Source organism: Chrysemys picta, chromosome 1, assembly GCF_011386835.1.
Source record: "Chrysemys picta bellii isolate R12L10 chromosome 1, ASM1138683v2, whole genome shotgun sequence".
NCBI lineage: Eukaryota > Metazoa > Chordata > Testudines > Emydidae > Chrysemys > Chrysemys picta.
Genome location: NC_088791.1, coordinates 10,116,120 through 10,141,592, shown reverse-complemented (window position 1 = coordinate 10,141,592; position 25,473 = coordinate 10,116,120). Strand labels below are relative to the sequence as shown.

General features: G+C 47.1%; 1 protein-coding gene across 9 annotated transcripts in view; it reads right to left on the bottom strand.

Moving 5' to 3' along the window:
* The window catches only part of PLXNA4 (plexin A4), a 658,514-nt gene that overhangs the window by 312,164 nt on the left and 320,877 nt on the right, over positions 1-25,473 (bottom strand). Inside the window, exons 5-6 of one of the 9 annotated variants that reach the window (XR_010589383.1) lie at positions 10,616-11,137; positions 9,550-10,482 (exon numbers count right to left, since the gene is read on the bottom strand). The exons of the other annotated variants lie outside the window; for them this stretch is intronic. The gene's annotated coding sequence lies outside the window, so the exon portion shown is untranslated. Of the gene's footprint in view, positions 1-9,549; positions 10,483-10,615; positions 11,138-25,473 lie in introns of those variants that run through there. 9 annotated transcript variants of the gene reach the window in all.

The following is a 25,473-nucleotide window of genomic DNA, read 5'->3' as shown; positions in this document are numbered from 1 at the left end:
CAGGACTGTTCCCCCTATAGCAGTGGAGATGGTGACCAGAAAATTTCGGTCTGACGTCCACATGGGCCCCCTCACGCTGGTGGCAGCTTTACAGCTGCCGGTACTGTTGTGTTCTCATCTCGTTGATAAAAAGCCTCCTTTCCCAGGGCTAAGTGCTTGAGGGATGCCCCTCATGTGTTTGCAGCTCTGCCCCAGTGATTTTATGGTTATTGGCTATTGTTCCAGCTTTCTCAAAGGAATCCAACATTAAAATAGCTTTCCATATTCCTCGGGTAAGTTCCATCATCTCCGGGCAGCAGCCGTTCGTTCGTGTCACCTGAGCGATGCTGCCGCCGCCGCCGAGTACCACAATCCCATCTTCCTGACGTGGTTAATTAAAGCAGAATTGCTCAATAATTCCACTGTGCATTCTCGGGCACCTGGTCGCTCACCTCTCGTGTGCACAGACAACTAATTTTTATGCTGTTAGTACAGGGGGGACTGGAACTAGAATATTAATTCCAGCTGCCGGGGAGAAAGCTTTGCTGGTTCACAAGTCGGTAGGCAGGGCCAAGTCATAAGAGGTGCCGAGCCCCCACCATTCTTATGACAATAATTGGGTGCTGAAGGTGTTCAAGGACTTGCAGGATAGGACCCAGTTTTGGGGGTAGGGATCTAGAGTTAAAGTGACTTCCCTCCACTCCATATTCAGTGCTTGTGTAGTTATTATTATGTATCTATTGTGGTAGGACTTGGAAACCTCAACTAAGATCAGAGCCCCATTGTGCTGGGCACTGTATACACACACACACACGGTAAGAGATAGCCCCTGCTCAGACCAGCTGACAGTAACAATACAAGGCAGACAAAGGGGGAGTACACAAATATTATCCTCATATTTCAAAGGGGAAATTGAGGCACGGAGTAAGCAATTTGCCAAGGTCACACGGGGAGCCTGTGGCAAACAGGGAGTTGCACCCAGATCTCCTTGACTCCTAAAACAGTGACTTAACCATAAGACCATCCCCTTCCTCTTAGCCTGTCTAGAAAAGGACAGGACCAAATTATTATTTTTCCCTGGCATTGATTGAAATGTCAGTTGAATGAGACCAAACAGTGTTTATACTCTTTGGGACTACTGATATGGACAAGTGTCCATAAGGACACACGGATCACAGCTCTGATCTAGTTAATGGATATTAGAGACACAAAGTGCTTTCGAATGTGCACAATTAGGTTCATCTGATAATTAGGTAAAGGGGTGAAAGCGCCTTTCTAGGAAATATGGTAATAGGTATTGATTGGGAAATGGTACTGCTTTACCAGAGCCGGGATGCGATATAAGGTTAAAGGATTTTAATTAATGAAAAAGCTTTTTTATGAAATGACGATGTCATTCATGGAGAGAGCCGTCCGTGACCTCCAGTTAAGTGGAGACACTTTTTAATAGGGCGCCGCATGTAAGATCATTACTCGCTCTTCTTCTCTGCTGAATAAATAATTAGCACTTATGGAAGAGCACAGGCCTGAGTTTATAGTTAACGCTCTGCCAGGGTCTTCCTATTCCATTTTCCTGGGGCGATAGACTTCCTCATGGGACATCGGTGCTACTGAAACGGGACAGGCCAGGAGACTGAGGGACTCTGGATATCCATAGAACAGGTACAGGACTCTCCACCACTGTAAACTTCTCCACCAACATGACTCAACCCTGCCCTGCTGGGACCATATCAACATATGTGAGCGGAGATCCATGAGGGAGCCAGCTGGTGCTGGCAGAGAAGTGATTTTTATAAGGGCAGGTCTACACTAACCCCCCAATTCGAACTAAGATACGCAACTTCAGCTACGTGAATAACATAGCTGAAGTTCGAAGTACCTTAGTTCGAACTTACCGCGGTCCAGACGCGGCAGGCAGGCTCCCCCGTCGACTTCACGTACTCCTCTCGCCGAGCTGGAGTACCGCAGTCGACGGCGAGCACTTCCGGGTTCGACTTATCTCGTCCAGACAAGACGCGATAAGTCGAACCCAGAAGTTCGATTTGCTTGCCGCCGAACTACCGGGTAAGTGTAGACCTACCCTAAGACAGTCTGCATGTCCATTGTCCACTAAGAGATGAATTATAGGCCCAATCCTATGCCCACTGAAATCAACGGCACACCTCCCATTGACTTCAATGGCACAGGATTTGGGTTCTAAGGCTTCTAGATTGTTTCACAAAGGCCATCAAACTGGCATCAGATAGTATGAACTGCGAACCGGGGCAGCATCTGAACTGGTGGTCTAGAAGTCAAAGGCCCTGTGCCTATCACCTGAGCCATCTGTTTCTGCAAGGCAGTGACTTTCTGTTTGTATATAAAGGTGAATCTGTTTTTAACTCATACAAGTGTAAGCAGAAATAAACATTAGCTCCTTTATGACTCTTTCTGGCATTTGCACCCTGCTTCCATTTGAAAACCGAAACGTAATGAATTCTAAATGCAGTCCAGAGCAGGAACTGTCAATCCTTTAATTGTTCAGTGTGCATTACTGCTGACATGTTCGATGGAGTTATTTCTTTTTAAAGAGACTCTATCAACTTAAGTTGGGCCCCAAATGGATGGTGAGTTTACAACACTTGGGTAATGGTTCTGCTACCAAGGCAGCTGTGCACTCCAAATATGATTAAATCAGAGTGAACTAAATTTACCTTCATCCCAGGCCGATGCTCCTTTCGCTGTTAATGATTTAGCAGAATAGTTCTTTCTAAACCATAGCACATCCCTTGGGCCAAGCCGCTTCCCCCAGCGCCCATTGGCCTGGAACGGCGAACCGCGGCCAGTGGGAGCTGCGATCGGCCGAACCTGCGGATGCTGCAGGTAAACAAACCGTCCCGGCCCACCAGCGGCTTTCCCTGATGGGCCGCGTGCCAAAGGTCGCCGATCCCTGCCGTAGGTTATCTAGGGCAGATGATTCAGTGCCCCACACGGCATTCCACTCAGGGCTCCAAAGCAGCAGGACTTGATTAGCCACCAGCCACACCAGAGCACAGACAGGACCTTGCAAATGTGCCTTTTATTAAGGAGCAAATATGTAGCTCAGGCCCCACCTAAAATGTGCTACAGAGAATGTATTGTTAATGGGACAGATCCTGAGCCCCTGACGTCAGTGGAGTGTTCTGATACCCACTTCAGGGGGAACAGGAGCAGGGCTTTTCAACTAAGGCAAGTTTTATTTTCTATTTTGTTCTTCACCGTGGCATCTGTCTGCATGCCTGAATTCCAGCTGTAAACTTTCGCCTGCAGAGCTGGGAACCCCAACAGAGCAGCACTGTCCAATACTCAGAAAATGTGAAACTGACCAGACAGGCTAACCAGGCCAGGCCAGCCTTGCTGCCCAAGTTGAGTGAAGTGCACAAAGCATACAAACCCTCATCTAGGAGGGCAAAGTGGATAAAATTCCTTCAGTTTACGGTGGTGTGAGCAACACACCAAAGGGCATTTCTTCTTTTAACTCTGTGATTATAGATCCATTCACACCCCTTTTAGTGAATTTGGTAAAAGCTAGCCGAATCCAATGAAAAAAAATCAGAGAAAAGCAACATTATCCACTGAAACGTCAGACAAATATCGATCTCCTCATGAAGAGCTTACTCGGATGCCCTGAGAGTGTCAATACGCAACATTAAAATTTCACAGGTTCTTGACCAAGGTGACTTTCCCTAAGTAAGAATGATCTACACATCAAGCCAGCCCACTGATCCTACCACATGTGGAAGATGTGTGGGCTTTCAGGAACTCATCCCTCTGCTGGATCAAGAGAAAAGCACCCTTCATCCATATTATACTCTGATACACATGAACAGAAACTGAGGTGCATAGAGCTTAAGTGACTAGCCCAAGGTCCCAGTAAATCAGCAGCAGAAACAGGAAAAGAACCCAGGAGCCTAGATACCATGGTGATGGGCACTTGGCAAATACAATAGGCAGATCCCTGACACTTATGTACTGCGTTAACCGACAGCCACATTCTCTCTTAGGGCCCAATCTAACGACAACCGAAGCCAATGGTATTTTTTTCTATTGACTTCAATGGGAGTTGGATCAGGCCCTTAATCCCTCATGGCTTTGTGATTGCAGACAATTTCCTCTGCATCACATCTCAGTATGCGGATGGGTTAAAGTGAACGTCAATCACATCAAGCCTGATTGTGAAGAGCCCTTGGCTGTAGAAAACAAAGCACTGAGCGTCCATTGGCTGCACATCTCGGTCTCCTTTCCCTCACTCTTTGCATTTTGCATCTACTCATCCATATGCACGAACGTCCTGAACTCTCAGAACCAAGCCCAGCAGCACTCCTGGGTTAAATTAAACCAGGGCTAGTCTCTGCCGGGGTCCCAAGTGCTAGTCATGCTCCAGTTTCTGTCTTTTTCAGTGTGGTTTAGTAGTTAGAGCACAGGACAGGGTCAGGACTCCTGGGTTCCCTGTTCCCAGCTTAATCTCTTAATGCCTCAGTTTTCTCATCTGTTAGACAATATAATAGCAATAAAGGTGCTGTGGTATCTAAGTGCAGAGTGTCATCATGATTCCCTTTCCTCTCCAATCCTCCTCCTTTTCTCTCAGGAATGTCATGGGGGGAATAAAAAATCAGGAGATGCTCTGAAAAACTGAAAGGGACCTCTCCCCTCCACCCGACTGAGGCTAGGAATACAATTCTAATTGTATTGCCTCAGCCACTCCATTATCCAAATAGCCCCCTCACTCGTTTCCTGGTGCATTTGCAGACACATTAGTATAATGGTGCTGTTAAACAGCTGCTGCCTTCCACCCCAGATGCACGTCAGCGGTGGAAAAGGCAATGATGATCCCTGTCTATCTCCTAGGGCTCTCACTAATTTTAGGGGAGCTTGAGCACATCAGGGTGGCAGAATCAGGTCTATATGGTGTAAAACCCTTTGAGATCCTATGTAAGGGTGCATAGATATATGTGACGGGCAAGTATTTTGGCACACGTTTGTCCACCATATTATAAACAAAGACACCCTATACTGTCTAGTTTATCGTTTATAAACCATAAGGTTTCTGCTCGAAATACCAGGACCAATTCTCTATCGTGGCCCCCTTGCACTCAATTTCTGGCATACATCTGGCAGACTCTGAGAAGCTGGGAATTTCCTTAGTGTAGGGAAACATCAAGGATCGTACAGCATGCAGATTTGCTCTGTGTTTCCTTCCACCATTCATTCAGCCCCCCACATATGGGATCTGGCTGGAACATCGCTACACCCCAGCTCTTTCCAGGAGCTGGAAGGAGCCCTCAGAGTCATAGAATATCAGGGTTGGAAGGGACCTCAAGAGGTCATCTAGTCCAACCCCCTTATAATAATTAATGGAGATATCCCATCTCCTAGAACTGGAAGGGACCTTGAAAGGTCATCAAGTCCAGCCCCCTGCCTTCACTAGCAGGACCAAGTACTGATTTTGCCCCAGATCCCTAAGTGGCCCCCTCAGGGATTGAACTCACAACCCTGGGCTTAGCAGGCCAATGCTCAAACCACTGAGCTATCCCTCCCCCAGTCACAGATTCCAAGGCCAGAAGGAACCATTGTGATCACGTCTGACCTCCTGCATAGCCCAGGCCAGAGAACGTCCCTGAAAAAAATCCTTTTGAACTACATACGTCTTTCTTTAAAAATTGCCAGTGGTGGAGAATGTACCACGACCCTTGGAAAATTGTTCCAGCGGTTAATGGCCCTCATTGTTAAACATTTATGCAATATTGCCAGTCTGAATTGGTCTAGCTTCAACTTCCAGGCACTGGATCTCGTGATACTTTTGTCTACTAGTCTGAAGAGCCCAAGATTCAATATTTGTTCCCCATGTAGGTACTTGTAGATCGTGATCAAGTCACTTCTTAACCTTCTCTTTGTTAAGCTAAATAGATTGACCTCCTTGAGTTTATCACCACCTGGCATGTTTTCTAATAATTCATTCTCATGGCTCTTCTCTGAACCAATTTACCAACAGCTTTCTTGAGACAGTTGGGTAAAAGTTAGAGCAGCCCTAAGGGAGCTCTGACTTACACCAGGTAGAAGAAGCAGAGAAGTGCAAAGGTGCCATAAAGCTTTTGCTCCCTGTACCAAGCAGGCCTCAGCCAGAGCTGTGGATTGAGCAGATTATAATTCCCCATGTTTAATATTCAGCCTGGGGTAAATTTGCACCAGAGAAGACAGATTGTTCTTTTCTGGGGTAGGATGGTGGCAAGATATAAATGGCAAACAAAAAATTCATCTCACTGAGGTATGACACATTTCCAGGCATCTGATCCAGGCCCAAAACAAATACCAATTTTTCAAGAGAATCTCAGCTACCCAGTAAAAAATCGCCCATTGCTTCTGTAGGACTCAGGGGCGGGAATCAGGGATGAGTCCCCTCCCCACCAAATAAGCTCCCCCCATTTTTGCTTTTGAGAAAAACAGAACAAAACCTGCAATTTTTCACCTTGTGTGCAATTCCCCTCCCCCGCTCTCAATACCTGCATCTAGGAACTTTCATTGTTGGGGGCGGGAGGAGTCAGAATTAAAAGCCTCAAACATCGTGCTGCATCTACCTTTAGGTAGAAAGCATAACCCCCCTAAGTCCTTCAGAACAGGTTCCCGCGGGGGCAGGTGGAAGAGTCGGTGAATCCAGATGGTTATCTGCTCATATGTGATTTTTATGCTACAATTAGTAGTAAATGGATTGATCGTCTGTTTAAAAAAGAAATACAGTCTTAGGGAGAAAAGGGAAGGTCATCAGGCCTGTGTGGGAACGGGGAGAACCTGTAAAAACCTGTCCATGCAACCGGGTTTCTCCTGTGCTACTTGCTTCTACTGCCTGACTCTGGTCTCCTGGTAACCTGACCCCCGCCTGACACCTCTCAGTCTGCCCCCTGGCATATTTCAGATTCTAACCTCCTGGCATCTGACCCGGCCTGGATTCCAACTCCTGCTCTGATCACTATGTCAAACCGCCCACGTCCTGGCTGTGACAGCCTCTTGAGTCCCAACCTAGCTCCCTAACCCCACCATCGGAATGCCCACACTGGCGGTGGTCATGTGGCCATCTTAAAGTTGCAGAAACAATATCATGTGACTGAGGTGACCAATCACATTCTGTGTTTAGTCAAAGCAAGCACAGTTGTTCACAAACATTCCATGGGCTGAAGTTTCCCATCAGGGGGTCAAACAACTATGAATAACCACGGAGGCTTGTGCAAATCAAAGCCTGCGGAGAAGATGTTAACAGAAAACAAAAGCTAAGTCAACTAGCTAGATGGGAAATAAATAATTAGCTAGGAATAACAAGTAGGAGGGAAATGCACCTCTGTGCAAAGCGCCTTTGAACTAGTCAAAATAAGCCTGATGTGTCTTGGGCTGTCCCTCTGCCCTACAGTGAATTTCACTGTATAGCAGCATTTCTCAAAGTGGAGGGGTACGCCCGCTGCGAGGGACTAACCAGAGGCATGGACAGATGTCTCAATTGTTCACCAGTCTCAGCTTTCTTTTAAAAAAAAGAGTTCTCTCACTGGTAGGACTGCAAAGAGAACCTTCAAAATGTGACGGACGTCTGCTTGAATTTGCGGTGAGCCTGAAACAATAGCTTTGAGGTGCAAACTGCCTCAATCGTTTCAGTGGGTGCTCACTGAGATGCTACCAATGATACTTGAAATGTGCACACTGTTAACTCTTTGTCTCACGGCTCAGAGACGCGTGTGTGACGCCGTAGGGAGTGGGGCGGACTGACCTGGGAATGTCGTCTAGTTTTACTGGGACTGTCTGCATTGGGGATGGGATAGCAGGGGGTGATACCTGAGCCTGTAACCTGAGCCGGGAGAGGGGTGGCGCCAGGTGACACCTTTCCCCAGGAAACTGGACAAAGCCTGGAGGAGGAGCTCGAGAGAGGGGGGGTGAGACTGCTGGAGGGTTTTTTTTCAGTCTTGGGCTGGCTGGGGAATCGGAGGGAACCCCAAGGTTGGGGTCTAAGCGCCCTACTCCCCAGAAGGACCTGACTAAGTGGTCCTGTTTAGGCCTACAAACTCTGGTTTGGACTGTGTTTCCTGTCGTCTAATAAACCTTCTGTTCTACTGTCTGGCTGAGAGTCACAGTGAATCGCAGGAAGCCGGGGGTGCAGGGCCTTGTCTCCCCCCAAATGCCGTGACAGCATGTAAGACAGGGCAGGAGGGATCGTATTACGAAGATTTACACCAGTGTGGGGCATGTCCCATCCCCCCCGAGGTCTATTCAAGGGTGAAGTGTGTGGAAAAGGGTAGGTCTTTCTTAACACATGGCAGAGCTCCATGGGGGAGTGACTGGATTTATTTCCCAGAAGGTGAGAGCTCAGCTTTCCAGCTGATGAATTGCAGGAAAGGCAGACAGGCCCTCAGCTCCCATACAATTCTCTTCCTGAGTATTTCTGTGCAAGACTTGTGCCCCCAACTGTTACCCTGCCCAAGATGCCCAGGCGGCTGTCAAACAAGGGGATTAACATCAGATGGGTCCCGGCGCAAGGAAATTCTAGAAGCGTCTCTGTTTGCCGCCAGCCTGTCTTGGGGACTGGTGTTTCCAATCAATTAGACACGTCATTGGAGGATTTCTCTGCTAATTATTTGAGTTTATTATTTCTGAAGCCAGGTTACACTCAGAATTCCAGAGGTCAAATGGGGTCATGCAGCCAATCAGTTCCACATTTTCCTAAGCGACAAGGCCCAGCATAATCAGTCACTGCCAAGTGGTTCATAATGACCAACCCACTACTTAATGGCCCGAGGCGAAAGCCTTAGGGGCAGTTAATGCTCTTAGAGAACAGGAGAGAAACAGGCTGAAACTAAAGGCAAACGGCCACTTTGGAAGATAGTACAGGACCGACACTGGAAAGGAGGCAGTAGCCCCTGCTCAGCCACTTACAGTGTCTGTAGATGGGTTTGCTTCTTAGGCCAGACAGCTGGCAGGTCAGGGACCCAACGTAGGCTTTTGCTTTGCTTCGCCCAACTGCTTCAAGCCATGAGTCCTGGGCTCGTTTCCTTGCGGGAGGGGGAAACAAGCAACCTTCTTTGGAAGGGCTCTTCCACTGGAGCCCAATGCAACTGGAACATGCCTGTGGAGTTTGATGGTTTGGGATCCAAGCAGTAAAGGGGGTTGCATTTCCAAAGCGCTACACTAGGAATGCCCCATTCACACTCCTGTGAAGTGAATCAGTAGCATCCCCATTTTAAAGATGGGGCAAACGTAGGCCAGAGAGGAGAAGTGATTTCCCAAGGTCACACAGCACAAGGACAGGAACTCAGCAACCCACTGGGCCATACACAAATCCCCCGTGTAGCCATGAACTGTGAGCTCTGCCCTTCACTTCTCCCCCAACACGTGGATTTAATGTTGGCAAAAGGGGTCAGCTTGAGGGCCTGTTTCTACAGGCCAGAGGCAGCTAGGGTGACCAGATGTCCCGATTTTATAGGGACAGTCCCGATTTTTGGGTCTTTTTCTTATATAGGCTCCTATTACCCTCCACCCCCCGTCCTGATTTTTCACACTTGCTGTCTGGTCACTCTAGAGGCAGCACCCTGCATACTTCCCCATGCTGTGGCCCAGAAATAGGTCACACCTCTGCCCTGAAGAAACCACTGTAGAAGGGAGAGTAATTCAGCCTCAAAGGCACCCTGTAGAGGCTGCCAAGCAGGGGGCAAGCAACCCCAAACTCATTTTGCATTGCCCACCGAACAGCAATGAGAAAGTTGGGTCCCTACTGATTTGAACTAATGACCTACCGGTAGAAAGCACTGCTCCCTTACCAAGTCCACTGAGAAACCCATCTCTTGTACTGCACATATATCCTCACCATTTAGGCGTGCCTGATGGCTTTGCTCTTCCCTCTTGGGTTATTCCTATTTTAGGACTAAGTAAACTCTAGAGCAATCTGTAGGAGAGCCCACAATCCAGCCAAGTCTCTGCACACAATAAAGACTAAAGCATTGCATCTTTGCAGGGGCACCAAGGGTTCAGTGTTCAGTATCCCACCCAAAGGTCAGCGTGCAGTTTTCAAGGGGGGTTACGGTGACTGTAAAACTAACATCAGGGAGCTGATTGTTTAATCTCTCGAGGGCGTCTGAAGCAGATGGCTCCACCTAGAAGCCAAAAGAGGGTTTCTCTAACTACCAGCCCTGCGTACGCCACCCAGGAGATGAGACTCACATCGGCTTCTTTCTGCCTCAGCAGTACTAAAGGCTTTGTACCTGGAACACAGCTATGGTGTGTGGAGGCAGAATAGAAACCAGCTGGCTCTCCCATAGCTGTGTAGGCTCTGCAGGGCCAACAGGGGCCAGTGCCGTAAACAGAGAAGACTCAGAGTCAGACAGGGAGCAGAACAGTTGGTTTAGAAGGTGTCATGTATCTGGAGACGGCTGTGCCTTCCAGTTCCTCAGAAGCCACATGATGGGCTAGAGAACAGACAGCATTTGGCCCATGCTGCTGCTAAATCCTGTATGAAGACTATCCAAGGAGACAAAAAGAACAGGAGTACTTGTGGCACCTTAGAGACTAACAAATTTGTTAGTCTCTAAGGTGCCACAAGTACTCCTGTTCTTTTTGCGGATACAGACTAACACGGCTGCTACTCTGAAACCTATCCAAGGAGACGTTTTCCCCTCCTGTTTGCCTTGGATTGACTAGTGCTTCCTGGCTGGTGGGAGGCCTCTGCATGACGTCCAAGCTCCCACAGCTGCTTCAACTTGATGTTGAGTTTGGAGTTTACCAAACCTTGCAGCTACGATCCAGACGTCAAATCTCTTGTGATCCTACCACCCCCTACTGTGCTGCACGTATTTCAGGAGTGTCCACACAAATACCATAGGCAATGAAGCCTTTCAGAACCTGCTATAAAACTGATATCCAGCCACCATCACTTTCTCTTCACACCCATGCTCCGGTCCCTTTCCTCTGGCTAGGGGGCATGACTCCCAGACATCATTCCAACACCAGCTTTAGGCCTTGGTTTCCTGGCCAAACTGCCTCTTCTCTTTGGACTACCAACTTCTCTGCCAAGGGATGTGCTGTTCCACCTGCTTGGATAACGGGTAACACAAGTGATATCTACAGCTCTGTTCCTTATTGGCCATCAAAGGATGGGATTCATGATCAGGTGATACTGGAGGGAAAAATAAGAGGCAGATTGATCATCCACTTCTGGTCAGGGGGCTTATGGGAAAGGATTGGAGGGCCGTCATGACTCAACTGTTGTGAGTTCCCTAGGCTACTTGCCTTCACTGCAGTTAGTGAGTGCTACTCGGAGTAGCAACATGCATTAACAGCTACCTTGGGGTCTGCCCTATAGCTCAGGGGGTGCCGCCTACCTCACCTGAGCCTCAGTTAAGTTTGCAATGAAGATGAACGCTAGACTAGTGAGAGGGCCAGGCACAAACGCCTGAGGTACGTGTATTGTCATTGAGAATCACTCCACTCACGTTCCTGGTATACTAGGCATGGGTTCAAGGCTGCAGTTTGGGGCAGTGGCTAGTGATCAGAAGGTTCATTTCAGATAGAGCTTCCCAAGTTGTGAATGCTCATCCAAAACGATTACAATGACCTTACATTAAAATAGTGTCTTTCACCACCAGACTTTATAAGCCAATACACACATTATGCACAGGGAGTCATTTATCCATCACTGAAATGCAGCCTCGGGGGGGGGGGGGGGGGGAGCAGAGAGACACAGCTGCAGTTTAACACTGCACAGTTAAAGACAATAGGTAGATAACAATCCCTATATCCAGTTAAAACCACGGCCCGGATTTTAGGGAGGCAGAATGGTAATGACCCAAGCTGGCATTGAGCTAGGACAATAGGACTAGTGAGTTTTCTCTTTGGAAGAGGGTCATGAGAGCCTTAATGATCAAAATGGTCAAAACCTCTGAAATTTTACACTTGATCCAAAAAATGGTACATGGGGCATTTGATGGACAAATGGCATTGGCCATCTGGGACCCTGACTCAGAGGAAAGCAAGCCACATACTCACCTACCAGATTTCAGAGGAGCAGCCGTGTTAGTCTGTATCTGCAAAAAGAATAGGAGTACTTGTGGCACCATAGAGACTAACAAATTTACTTGAGCATACGCTTTCCCACGAAAGCGTATGCTCAAATAAATCACCTACCAGAACCACTTTCTGCATCATCTTGTCCCACCCAGTTCTAATTTGTCTCCAGTCAGGGCCGTAACCAGGGTGGGGCACAAAGCTACGGGGTTGGAAAAATGATGAAAAAAATGGTAAGGGGCACCAATACGCTTGCTTGCCCCGAGCACTAAAATGCCTAGTTACAGCTCTGTCTCCAGTTACAATCAGAAACAACACAGAGACATTAAAGTTTAAGGCACTTTTTCAAACATTCAAAAAAAAAAAAAAAAAGAAGAAAAAGATTCAGTTTGAGTTTTGAGTGAAGGTTTTTGCTGGATCTGATTTTATCTGATCCAAATATATTCATCTCCAACAATAATTACTATCAGATCAATGAAAGGAGAGATACAATGCAGTATTATTAAACTGGGAAGTTGTGTTTACTTTACACACAAGAGTGGCCAGACACTTTCGCTCACAGAATTACCTTTCCTTTAGATGATGAGAACAAAAAACAAGAAAGAACAAAAGTAAAGTGTGCCTGAGAGAGAAAGAGCAGTCTCTCTTCAGACAGTCTGCACTGAGCTCTGACAACAAAATGGCTACTGAACGTTGTACATGTGAAGGAAGCTTAGAAATTTAAAGGTGCAGTGTATAGATAGTAAAAGGCATCTGACTTCGTTAACTCCATGCACCACAGCAGAACTGGTATAATGAAATTCTCAGAGACAGCAATTGTTTTCTTCTAAGAAAGGGCACAGATAGCAAGATTCAATAACCACCAACGGAAGCAGCTTCCAAGCCCCCACTGAAAATGGGAAGTATGTGGGAAACAAGCAGTGCACTCTTCCACCCAACTCCCCAAATGATCCCAAATGGTGGAGTCTCCTTCCTTGGAGGTTTTTAAGGCCCGGCTTGACAAAGCCCTGGCTGGGATGATTTAATTGGGATGATTTAGTTGGGAATTGGTCCTGCTTTGAGCAGGGGGTTGGACTAGATGACCTCTTGAGGTCCCTTCCAACCCTGATATTCTATGATTCTATAATCTGGGGCTCTGATTCAGGAAAGCACTTAAACACAGGCTTAACTTTAAACATGTACTCAACTACAATTGTGTTGAAATACCTAAAGCCCCTTCCTTGCGGGCACTGGTGCCCTATCCTCCAGGATTGAGTGGAATATCAAAGGGGCTGGGGCGGGGGTTGATTAAGAAATGGTGGTTTGAAGTGACCTGAAAACGTAAGGCACTTGAAAGGAGGAGACGCGACTGTCAGAGCAATTGGCGGAGACAGATGTTTAATGGAGTCCAGGATTACAGAGCTGCCAGGCTCCTCATGTAATCACCGGCTTCTTAGATTCCCTCTTTTCTCCTCTCCCGGGTCTATTACAGGGTCGGGGGGAGGGGGAGGATGGAGATTTTCAGATTTGCCACTAAATTCCTCAAGATTAGAAGGAGGTGGGTTTCTGAGCTGCGCTTAATACGCCGACCTCTTCTCAACTGCAACCACAAACAGCCAATCTGCTTCTGTTTAGAGCCACTGGAAATCCATGAATGGGGAGAGAGGAGGAGAAGAATTAAAAACAGGTGCTTTGGTTCTAACTCCAACGCTCCTTTCAGGGTCCCAAGGTGGTTCAGTCATTTCACAAAACATGCTGAGTGTTTCCACATAGGCCATCCCACAGCAGAGCAAACCCATGGCCCATCTAGCCAAGCAGCCTGTCTCTGTCAATACCAGAGAATTTGTAACGCACCTGATCAGGCAACACTACACCACAGAGGAAAAGTCTGCTGAACTTTCCAACTGGGGATCAGTTCATGCCCTGAAACGTGAGAGTCAACAGCCCTCATTTCCATCCCAGCGAATGGCACCATTGATTCTATTCTTCTTCATGTGCAATCTAGTTCTTTTCTTGAATCTCAGTAACATCCTGCAGCAGGGAGTTCCTCCGATCCATGAGATGTTGTTAGGCAATATTGCCTTTCTCCCGGATTAAATCTGTCACCTTTTAATTTCATTGTGTGCCTTCTCTTCCTTGCATTATGGAGAAAAGTTGCCTCTGAGCAGCATAAGGAGGAACTATCTTGGAGCTGCAAGAATTCTTTTGCAGACCAAGAGCTGAAGGCTTAAATTCAGCATTGGCAGGGGGTTTAAGGAAACTAACAGCCAGATGAGACTCAAATAGCGCCACAGCTGGTAGTCTTAAAGCATTGGTTATAGACCTAATGCAGCACACTTAGGACAGGAAACAACTACAGTATTGTCATGTGGCCACTGTGAGTGAACAGGAATCTTTTCAAGGTAACGACTGTACCAAGTGCTATATCATCCCAAAGACTGCTGCTATCCACTGCTGCACACAGAGAGGAGGCATGGTCAACTTGTTAGGTCACAAGTCTGAGACTCCCTAATTTAATTCCCTGCTTTGCCACAGACTTCCTGTGTGTGCCATAGGCAAGTCACCTAGTCTCCTTGTGCCTCAGTTCCCCCTCTGTACAATGGGGCTCTGTAGATAAAAACATTAAAGATTGCGAGGAGCCCCATGTAAGTACCTTAGATAGGTAGAATCCAATGGCAAAGTTCTAAACCTTTTATCATTTTTTTTTTTGGTTCTCCTCTGGACTCTCTCCAATTGGTCCACATCTTTCTTACAGGGTAGCACTCAGAACTGGACACACCTCACCACTGCCGAGGCAAGTGGGACATTTACCTCCCATGTTTTACAGGCAACATTCCTGTTAATACACCCCAGAATATTGGCGTCTTTTGCAACTGCATCACACTGTTGACTCATATTCAATTTTGCCATCTGCCATAACCCCCAGATCCTTGTCAGCAGTACAACCACTTACCCAGCTGTTCCCCATTTTGTAGTTGTGCATTTGATTTTTAATTACTAAATGTATCAGTTTCCACTTATCTTTACTGAATTTCATCTTGTTGATTTCAGACCAGTTCTCCAATTTGTCAAGATCATTTTGATTTCTAATTTTGTCCTTTAAAGTGCCTGCAACCCCTCCCTGCCTGGTGTCATCTGCCAATTTTATAAACATACTCTCCATTTCATTATTCAAATCATTCGTGAAAATTTTGAATAGCACCAGACCCAGGACTGACCCCTGCAGGACCTCACTGGATACGCCCTCCCAGTTTGACAGAGAACCATCGATAACTACTCTGAGCACAGTCTCTAAAATGGCTATGCATCCACCTTCTATTAATTTCATCCAGACCACATTTCTCTAATGTGCTTATGAGAATGTCATGTGGGACTGTGTCGAAAGCCTCACTAAAATGAAGATATAGCCTGTCTACAGCTTGCCCCCATCCACTAGGTCAGTAACCCTATCAAAGAAGGCAGAAGCAAATTAAGGTCTCTTGGGGCCCTGGCTCCAGAACTTCCACCTATGGTCCCACCCCCGTTCCACCCCTTCTGCCTGCAGCCCCGCCTATGGCCCCACTCCATTCTGCCCCTTCCCCAGCGGACCCGCCCCTGTTCCACCCGCGGCCCCACCTCATTTCACCCCTTCCCCTGTGACCCTGCTCCTGTTTTGCTTACAGTCCCACCCCATTCTGCCCCCCCCACTGAAGCCCCACCCCCATTGGATCCTTTCTGGCCCTCCCTCCCACTGCGGCCCCAAGACCAAAGAAGCTCTGTTCCCCTGCCATAGTCCGGGGCCACAGGGGGAGTGAGAGCTCCTCCAGTCCCAAGGGTTGCAGTGGGGGGTCCAGGCACTAGGGCTTCCCCCACCCCACGCACCCGGCGCTTCTGCTGGGGACCAGGGTCGGGGCACTGGGGCTTCCCCTGCCCACTGCCAGGGGTCCGGGTTTCTGCTGCCCTGTGGCAGATTTCTGCTGCAGCACCCTTTTTCCGGGGGCCCTCAATTGGCTGGGGGCCCTGAGCCTGGGCCCCAGGGGCCCATTGGCTAATCCGCCTCTGAAAGAAGGAAATTAGGGAGGTTTGGCATGATTTTGACAAATCTTTGACAAATCCTGATGTTTTTGACAAATCCTTGCTGGCTGTCCCTTACAACCCTATTATTCTCTAGGTGCTTACAGACTGATTCATCATTTGTTCCAGTATCTTTCTAGGGATCGAAGTTAGGCTGACGGTCTATAATACCCTGGAGACTCTTTGTTCCCCTTTTTAAAGAGAGGTGCTATGTTTACCGTGTCCTAGTTCTCTGGGAGCTCACCTATGTTCCACGAGTTCTCAAAGATAGTCACTTAGGGCTTGTCTACATTACCCACTGGATCGAAGGGCAGCGATCGATCCAGCGGGGGTCGATTTATCGCGTCGAATCGAGACAATAAATCGACCGCCGAGCGCTCTCCCATTGACTCCGGTACTCCACCAGGGCGAGAGGCGCAGGCGGAGTCAATGGGGGAGCGTCAGCAGTCGACTCACCACAGTGAGGACACTGCGGTGAGTAGATCCAAGTACATTGACTTCAGCTACATTATTCACGTAGCTGAAGTTGCATAACTTAAATCGATCCCCCCCAGTGTAGACCAGATCTAAATGTTCAGATATCGCTTTAGCTATTTCCTTATGTACCCTAGGATGAATTTCATTAATCATAGAATCATAGAATATCAGGGTTGGAAGGGACCTCAAGAGGTCATCTAGTCCAACCCCCTGCTCAAAGCAAGACCAGTTCCCAACTAAATCATCCCAGCCAGGGCTTTGTCAAGCCTGACCTTAAAAACCTCCAAGGAAGGAGACTCCACCACCTCCCTAGGTAACGCATTCCAGTGCTTCACCACCCTCCTAGTGAAATAGTGTTTCCTAATATCCAACCTGGACCTCCCCCACTGCAACTTGAGACCATTGCTCCTTGTTCTGTCATCTGCCACCACTGAGAACAGCCGAGCTCCATCCTCTTTGGAACCCCCCTTCAGGTAGTTGAAGGCTGCTATCAAAACCCCCCTAGCCCTGCAGACTTGAATACATCTAACTTACCTAAATATTCTTTAACCTGTTCTTCCCCTATTCTGGCTTCTGTTCCTTCCCCCTTGTTGTTAATATTAATTGTGTTAAGTATCTGGTCACAATTTATCTTTTTGATGAATACTGATTCAAAATAGGCATTAAACACCTCAGCTTTCTTGGTGTCATCAGTTATTAGCTCTTCTTCCCTGCTAAACAGAGGACCTACAATTTTCCTTGTCTTTCTCTTGCTCCTAATGTATAAAAGCTTTTCTGATTGCCTTTTATGTCTCTTGCTAGGTGTAACTCATTTTGTGTTTTAGCAGATGGCAGAAAGAAGTGGAGATGGATCACCTACATCCCTTCATGTAACAGGAGTTCCTTGATGGTCCATTGCTTTTCTGTTAGACCTCAGTTCCATTAAGACCATCATGATTTTTAACCTCCCCTTGCACATTATCTATGCAGATATCTAGCCCTCAACCCTGTACAACATGGGAATCCTCTAATCATTAATGGAGTTCATTCCCCCATCTGTGAGCTAAGAGAGTGCCCTTTTGCTCACTTTACACACAGGTAACTGACACACAGAGACTTGTTCACGGTCACACAAGAAGTTTGTGACACAACCAAGAATGAAACCCAGATCTCCTGAGGCCCTGTCTGGTCCTCTAACCACAAGACCAGCCTTCCTTCCAGTACACCATGTCTAATAATACCAGATCCATGAATAAATAGAGAACTTCAATCCATCCCTTTTCCTCAGCACCAAATTTGCTTGAAAAAGCATTCCCATGGCAACAAAGAGCTACATCCAGGCGCAAAAAGGCTACAGATGAGGCCTCCAAACACAGCGATGAAATTCCAAACCCAAATGCTGCCCGGCAGGACTGAAACATGACCCAACAGCCACTGGAATCTCTTCTCCTTTGAATGGGATCGTCTGTGCATCTCAATTCCCTCTGCCCGCTGCCCAGGGCACCCGTACTCGGCCCCATCCAGGCTCCGAAACAGAGCCGGCAGCACAGTCCAGGCAACACCGAAGCACTGGCTGCTCCTTCGATGTCTGCATGCTGGCAGCAGAAGAGTTAAAACCAGGCTAAATTATGACTGTTTGCCATAATATGCATTGTGCTGATAAAGAAATTATTTCAAGAAGTCAGCAGCTCAATATGCTGCCGTTTTGCCTTTGGGCCAGAGAGCTTTTATCATTCTTGGCCGAGAAATACAGGCAGGCTTGATCTACACACGCACACACGCACCCGGTGCCTTTCCCCTTTCCAGCTTAGCGCCAGGCCATGTGGTGCTGACTCTCATTTCTTTGAAGGGATCCACCTGATCTTATTGAACAGATACTTAATGCGGCAAAGGGGAGGGCAGGGGAAGGCTGAGAGTTAGCACTTAACGGATCGCTAAGCATTACGGCTGGGACTGGTAGGGACAGAAGAAAAGAGTCAGAGATCACACAAATCACACCAAACCTTTGCTGAAAACTGGGACCAAACTCAAACCATTTCCCAGGTACTGAAAATCTTCAGGGAACTTTCACCTCCTACCCCCTTGTCTATTGTTTCTGGCCTGGGCTGGGAGCAGATCTACCCAATTACAGAAAGAACATGTCTCCCTCCTTCGGATTTTGTCACAAGCTTTGTGATATTTGATTTTTTTTTCTTAAAACATCAGCTCCCAGAGTCATGGGATAATAGGAGAATCTCAGCTTTCATTTTTAAAATAAGTACATTTCTAGGCCTCATGCCTGTGGAGAGCTGGGAAATGTGACCCGAGTGTAATCTAAGGGCTCAGAAACCGGAATGCAAATAGAAATCCAATTAAAAAAAAAATCTTATTATATTTAAGCCAATCTTGTTATTTCCGGGCACTGACACATGATTTTGGACCACCTGAGATTAGCAATACTATTGAGGAGACATATATGGAATAACTCACACATTTCAAACTTTCCATTTGTTGGCATCGTTTCGTCTGCGAGAGACGGTGGGAATTGCAGCGTATGATGTAGATGGTTTGCAGTGTCTCATGTGATTGAATAGTCCAGTGTGAGATTTGCAGGATCTTTGGCAGTTATTGCAAATGTCTGCATCTTGGCTGGGAGCTGCTTGCTTCCTACAGGCTCGTTTCTCCTCAAGCTGTAGGAGCCAGCTCCTGTCATGGACTTTGATACCCTGATGGAGACGATGGCGCCACTTGTTACGATCACTTGCCAAGACTTCCCATTGGTCAGGATCAATTCCAAATTCCTTCATATCTTACTTGCATGTGTCTTTCTAGCGAAGCTTGGAATGTCCTGTTGTTCTTGTTCCCTCTGATAGCTTCCCGTATAGCATGTCTTTGGGTATGCATCCATCTTCCAACTTACTCAGATGGCCCAACCAGCGCAGTCGTCTTTGCTTGATCAGGGCTGTCACACTTGGTAAATTTGCCCTTTGAAGAACCTCTGTGTTGGTAACTTTATCCTGCCATTTGGTGTTGAGTATGCGGCGTAAACAGAGTAGGTGGAAACTGTTCAACCTTTTCTCCTGAGGAGCATAAGTTGTCCATGTTTCCCCACCATACATGAGAGTGGTGAGGACGCAGGCTTGGTACACTATCATTTTGGTCTTAATGGTCAGCTTTGGGTCAGTCTGCTGAAGGTGGTGGCAGCCTTTCCAATGAGAACATTTAGTTCTTCATCCAGTGAAAGGTTGGTGGTCACTGTAGAATCTAAACAGCTGAATGTCTGGACTACTAGCTGGTTTGCATTTAAGGTAACTGAAGAATCTTGTGGAACCCTCTGTCCTAATACAACCATTTTCTTGATGCTGATGGTGAGAGCAAATGCCTGATAGGCACTTGAAAGGCAGGCCATGAGTTCTTGTAGTAGATCTTCATTGTGGGCTATGAGGAGGACAGCATCATCAGCTAATAGAAGTTCCCTGATTAGCACCTTTCTGACATTGGTCTTTGACTTAAGTCAGGACAGGTTGAAGAGTTTCCCATCTGATCTTGTGTGGAGATACATTGCATCTTTCAGGTCCTTAAACACACAGTTCAAGAGTACCGAGAAGAAGATTCCAAGGAATGTAGGGGCAAGAACACATCCTTTTCATCTCAAAGCTGTCTGAAGTGGACCTGTCAAACTGGACAGTTGCTCTCATATTGTTGTGGAATGAGCATATAAGATTCAACAGAGTTGGTGAGCATCCTATCTTTTCTAGTATTGCAAACAGACCTGCTCTGCCGATTGTGTCAAATGCTTTGGTTAGGTCACAAAGGCGATGTACAATGGTCAGTTTTGCTCTCTGCACTTTTCTTGGAGTTGACACAGAGAAAATATATCTATGGTTGATCTTCCAGCCCTGAATCCGTACTGTGATTCAGGGTAGACAGGATTTGCCAGCTGTTGTAGGCCAAGAAACTAGAAACATTCCATATAGTTAAAAATAATTGAAATCTTATGCATAGGCTATATTTGAAGAAACTAATTAATGAAGAAACTAATAGGCTATATGGTACAGATCAACACTTCAGTTAACTCAAGTGAGGGGACATTGTGACATCAGAAGTTACTCAATTAATCACCACCTTATCCTCTACAGCTAATTTGCATGCAGCTATTCTATTGGCTGTAATGACTCAGTGGTATTAATACATCTCATGAGGCAGGTAAGTATCAACCTTCCCTATTTTGCTGATTGGGAAGCAGAAACCAAGAGGTTCAAGATACAGAAGTTAGTTCAATAAAAGATATTACCTCACCCACCTTGTCTCTCTAATATCCTGGGACCAACATGGCTACAACAACGCTGCACACTTTTAATAAATCTGTTTTCAGACAGAGCATCCTTTCTCTAGTACTACCTCAGTGATTTTGTTAAATTCCTTTTAAAACATATTTTATAGGAGTATCTCATACTGCTGTGCCAATATTTAGAAGATCCTAGGCCAATACATCAGCCCTGGCGCAGCCCAGACACCTACCTCCCACCCACACATTCCTGTCTGCAACCATTTTAACTTCAGCTTTGCTGCTTCTGGTCAAATAGAGGTTACCCACCAGTAATCAGAGTTCTTCGGGCTGACCTCTGCAGAGTCCCACTCTTGACATGTGCCATTCCTAAGAGGGGAGATGTGCAAAGGCTGTTTCAAAGAACAAACAGCCAATTGCAAGTGAGCTGCTCCCAGACCAATGTCACCTCAATAGTGCATGAGACAGGAAGTGAAATTTCAAGAGTGAAATTGACTCAAATGCACCAAGTAAACAAATTTTAAAAAATACGGGGGGGGGGGACACCCTCTCCATTTTCTTGTCATATAGAGGTTACTTTTGGCAACAGTAAGTACAACGTTCTCAGAATGCAGTATTTGTCAACCACTACTGTTCAAAAATCATGAATCAGCTCCCTTCCCCAAATCATGAGACGGATTCAAAAATCATGAGCTTTGAACATTAATAAATGTAGGGTTCTTGTTATTGGTCTTCTGGGTTTTGAACCCTTAGGTTTCATGTTTCCCAGCCCTTCTCTGTGAACTTAATGGCTACAGATGTAATTTCTATTTAAAAAGAAAGCTGAGATTATCATGTAATCACATGACTCCAGGAGGTTGGGGCTTCATGAAACAATACCAAATATCGTGAGCCTCACAAGAGTTGGCAACAGGATTTTTGGCTTCACTGTCTCCTGTCAAATAACATGCCTGAGCTCAATGTGACAACCCAGATTAGAACCCAAGAGTTCCTGGCTCCCAGTCCCGGGCTCAGATTGCTAGATCACACCATCACCTGAACACTTCCGCTTAAAGGAGGTGTGGAGACATCCTCAGCAAGCAGATCAGCATGGAGATGACTCACAGAAAAGGGCAGAATGGAGGTGTGTGGGGGACGGGAGGCTGCCTCAAGTAAACCCTACAGTACCAAGATCAGAAGTGGGCAGTGAAACGGAGAGGAAACGAGAGATTGGATATAGGCAGGGATAGAGCTAAAGGGACGATGAGGCATTTGGACTAGGGTCCCAATCTTGCAAGCTACTCCATGCAGACAGCCCCCTATGAACACCCTGTAAGTCAATAGGGCTCTGAGCAGGGGTCCATCCATGGGGAGCAGCTCCTAGGATCAGGGCCTTAACGCAGAAGGAGAAAGGAAGGCAGTGAAGGGGCTTGAGGAAGGAAGTGAGCTGGCTGGAAGTGGGAGAAGAAGCGGGAGAGATGTAAGAGGTTCTGTGAGCCTGATTCCCCACTGCCTTGTATGGCTCCTATTCCGGTCTGAAAGCACTTTACGCCCACTTTGCGCAGGCATAAATGACTGCACAAGGCGGTGCAGAATCAGGCCGTGTGTGTGTGTGTGTGTGTGTATGAGAGAGAAAGACTGACTCTCGTGTACCAAAATTCCAGTCACCGCGGGGGAATGTCTCCACACACTGAAATTGCTGATAAAAACCTGCCAAGCTGATGGGGGAGTTGGAGGGGGGGCGGGGAAGTGTCATCAAGACAGATAAGTGAGGAAATGACACCTTTGAGCAGCAGCTTTCCTGTCAGCACCTCACAACGCCTCCCATTCAGGGAGAAGCAGTCACCCCGATCATAAGTCACTCGGTGCCCTTTGTGAATCCTTAGACTAAATGGCAGATTTCATGATAAATCATGACAGATCCGCCATACACACCAATCCTACCCACTCCAGGGACAGGCACTTGAAACATATGTTTTCACTGCTTTATTATACAGCTGCACCTTGGCGAAATAATGGAGCCTTTGCGTCTCTCCTTGATCTTTTGGTTACAAATCAATCTCTCTCTATCACTCTCTCCCTATTTATATAGAGTGGAACCCTTCTGCTGCAACCCAATCCTAAGCCCACAGGTGCCTCCGACCGTGCCGACAAGTACTGGTTGTCACGTCTGAGCATACAGGAACGTGCTGGTACTGGTCACAGAAGGCAAGCTTGGAGCCACGCCCGCTCTTGACTTTGAATCTAGGCAGCACATGGCACTGTTGTCATTTAGCCACCTACCTCCCCGCCCCCACAAAAAGCCCAACCGCACACTGAAAACAAAGACAATTAGGGGCCGAGATAGCACATGAGCATACTGGTGGGGCCTTCTCGGAGCACCGTCTAATCGAGCAAGGGGCTGGGAAACAGGACTCTCAGGGCTGGTTTATATTGATATTTATACAAGTGCAGCTGCACTGTTCTGAGCCCCGGAGAATGGGGCCGCATGTCTCCATGGGGGGCTGGAGCAGATTAGCTACCTTGGGACAAGTATCTCCCTTAGGTCCCATGTCCAGCTCGGCCCCTGGCACTGGCAGGAGGTGGGAGGATAACATGACTAACTTCTCTTTTGTTTTCTAAAGCTTTGCAGTTCGCCTTTAACCCCAGAATCACATGTCAGCCAGCAAAGCTAGACTCTCCCACAAGCTGCGGGACTTTAAGTCCAGGCCATAAGACACAGGCTCTTCTGAACGACTGGCTCTCGTTTACCATCTCTCCGTAGACCCTGAGCTGTTTTCAGCCCCAAAATAAGACTATCCTGTTCTTAAGGGTTTTTCATCCTATAGGATCTCAAAGTGTTTTATATGGAGAGGAATCACTTCACCCACCCATGATCTGCAGCTCCCCCCGGAATGTCAGGTTCTGCACCATGGCCCCGATCCTGCAAAGCACTTAAGTGGTGTTTAACTTGTAGCACAAGAGTAGTCCCAGGGGCTATTCATGTGCTTAACATTAAACATGTGTCTAAGTGCGGGACTGGATCAGGGCCTTACCGCACACAGCAACACTGCGGAACAGTTCAGGACAGGCCGTGAAGAGGAATACTACCCCCAACTACAGCCGCCAGGGGATTTGGGGAGGCAGGAAGTAATGACCTGAGTGGGAACCTAGCCCTGGCACTGGCGCTCACGCGCATGCTGTCACGCGATGCCAGGGAACGTTTAGGGATGGAGCTGAGTTTATAAAGCTGGCCATTAGCTGAGCATGCAACCCCCAACCGGACTTGGAAATGTCAGCCTACGTTGTTGGGCCCATTTTCCCCCTTACTCTTGGGGAGAAATCTTCCCTCCGGTTCTGCACAGGCCTGAAGACACCAGGAGCACTTTGTGGGCACAACCCAGGCAGTTTATATGCAGCACAATTAATAGTATCCTGGGAATCTCTATGAAAAAACAAATACCCACCACAGCCACAGGAATTGCTCTCAGCCCCCACCCCTCTCTCTGCCCAGCCCTTGCAAATGCTAATTCAATTCAGCGCCTGAAGTGCAAGATGTCATGAGCATATAGGGAACATCCTTACTAACAGGGTAGTTATGCTGTCATCAGCATGGCTGGCTGCCCTACAGATAGCATCAGGGATAGGCACTGGCTTATGTTGCTTTGAATGTTTCACCAAATCAGATCATATGTAAAATAAAAACACCCTGTGCTCTGTTGGCTCCCCCCGATAGCTTGGCCACCCTCAGTGTTGTAAGACAGGAAAAGCAGTTTGATACAGTTGAGGGCCAGGACTCCTGGGTTCTATTCCCAGCCCGACCACCACCTAGTATCCCTAAACAGGCCACTTCACCTTGTTTAGCTCCAGTTTAGTCATGTGTCATATGGATCTGTCATGAGCTAGGTAGCACAGCTGGACAACATTTCAGCCACATTATCTTTGACTTTCTAAGTCTGACAAAAAATGAGAAAAAAAACATCAATGAGATACGCAACCCATGTGATGCATCGTTAAACGACTACAACCCATAGTCAATGGGGACCACATCCTGAAAGAAATCTTTCCCAATCTCCCTCTTCTGGCCTTCAGACAACCGCTCCAAGCTCATCATCAGAAGCAAGCTCCCCAGAGATCATGACCCACCAACTCACCCTGCCAGAACAGATGTAAAACCTGTACACGTATCTCCATTGCTACCATGATCAATAACCCCCCACAACACACCTTTCAACATCCATGGGTCCTACCCATGCCTATTACAACAGGAGATGTACCTCATTCAGTGCAGTAAATGCCACAATAACAACTATGTGGGTGAAAGCAGGCAATCAATACGCTCTCAAATAAACTCACACAGAAAAATGAGAAAAGACAGGAACACTATATCACCCGTGGGCGAACACATTTCATAAAGCGATCACTCTGTAGCTGACCTCTCAGTCCTCATTCTCCAAGGAACCCTGAACACCACCTTCAAAACATGAGCCCGGGAGCTTAAATTCATAACTTCACAAGACACTAAAAATCACGGACATAATAATGATACTGGATTTATGGCTTATTGCCACCATCTGTAACCCACTAACCTTCCCTTTTTGTCCTATGACTGCAGAGGTGTTAACAGGCCACTGTACCTTGTATGGTCCCTTGAATAGGTGCTAACTACTTATGCTAAACAATCTGTTCAAGGCTGTATTTATCTGTGACCCTCTGAGCACCTTTCTCCAACCTGA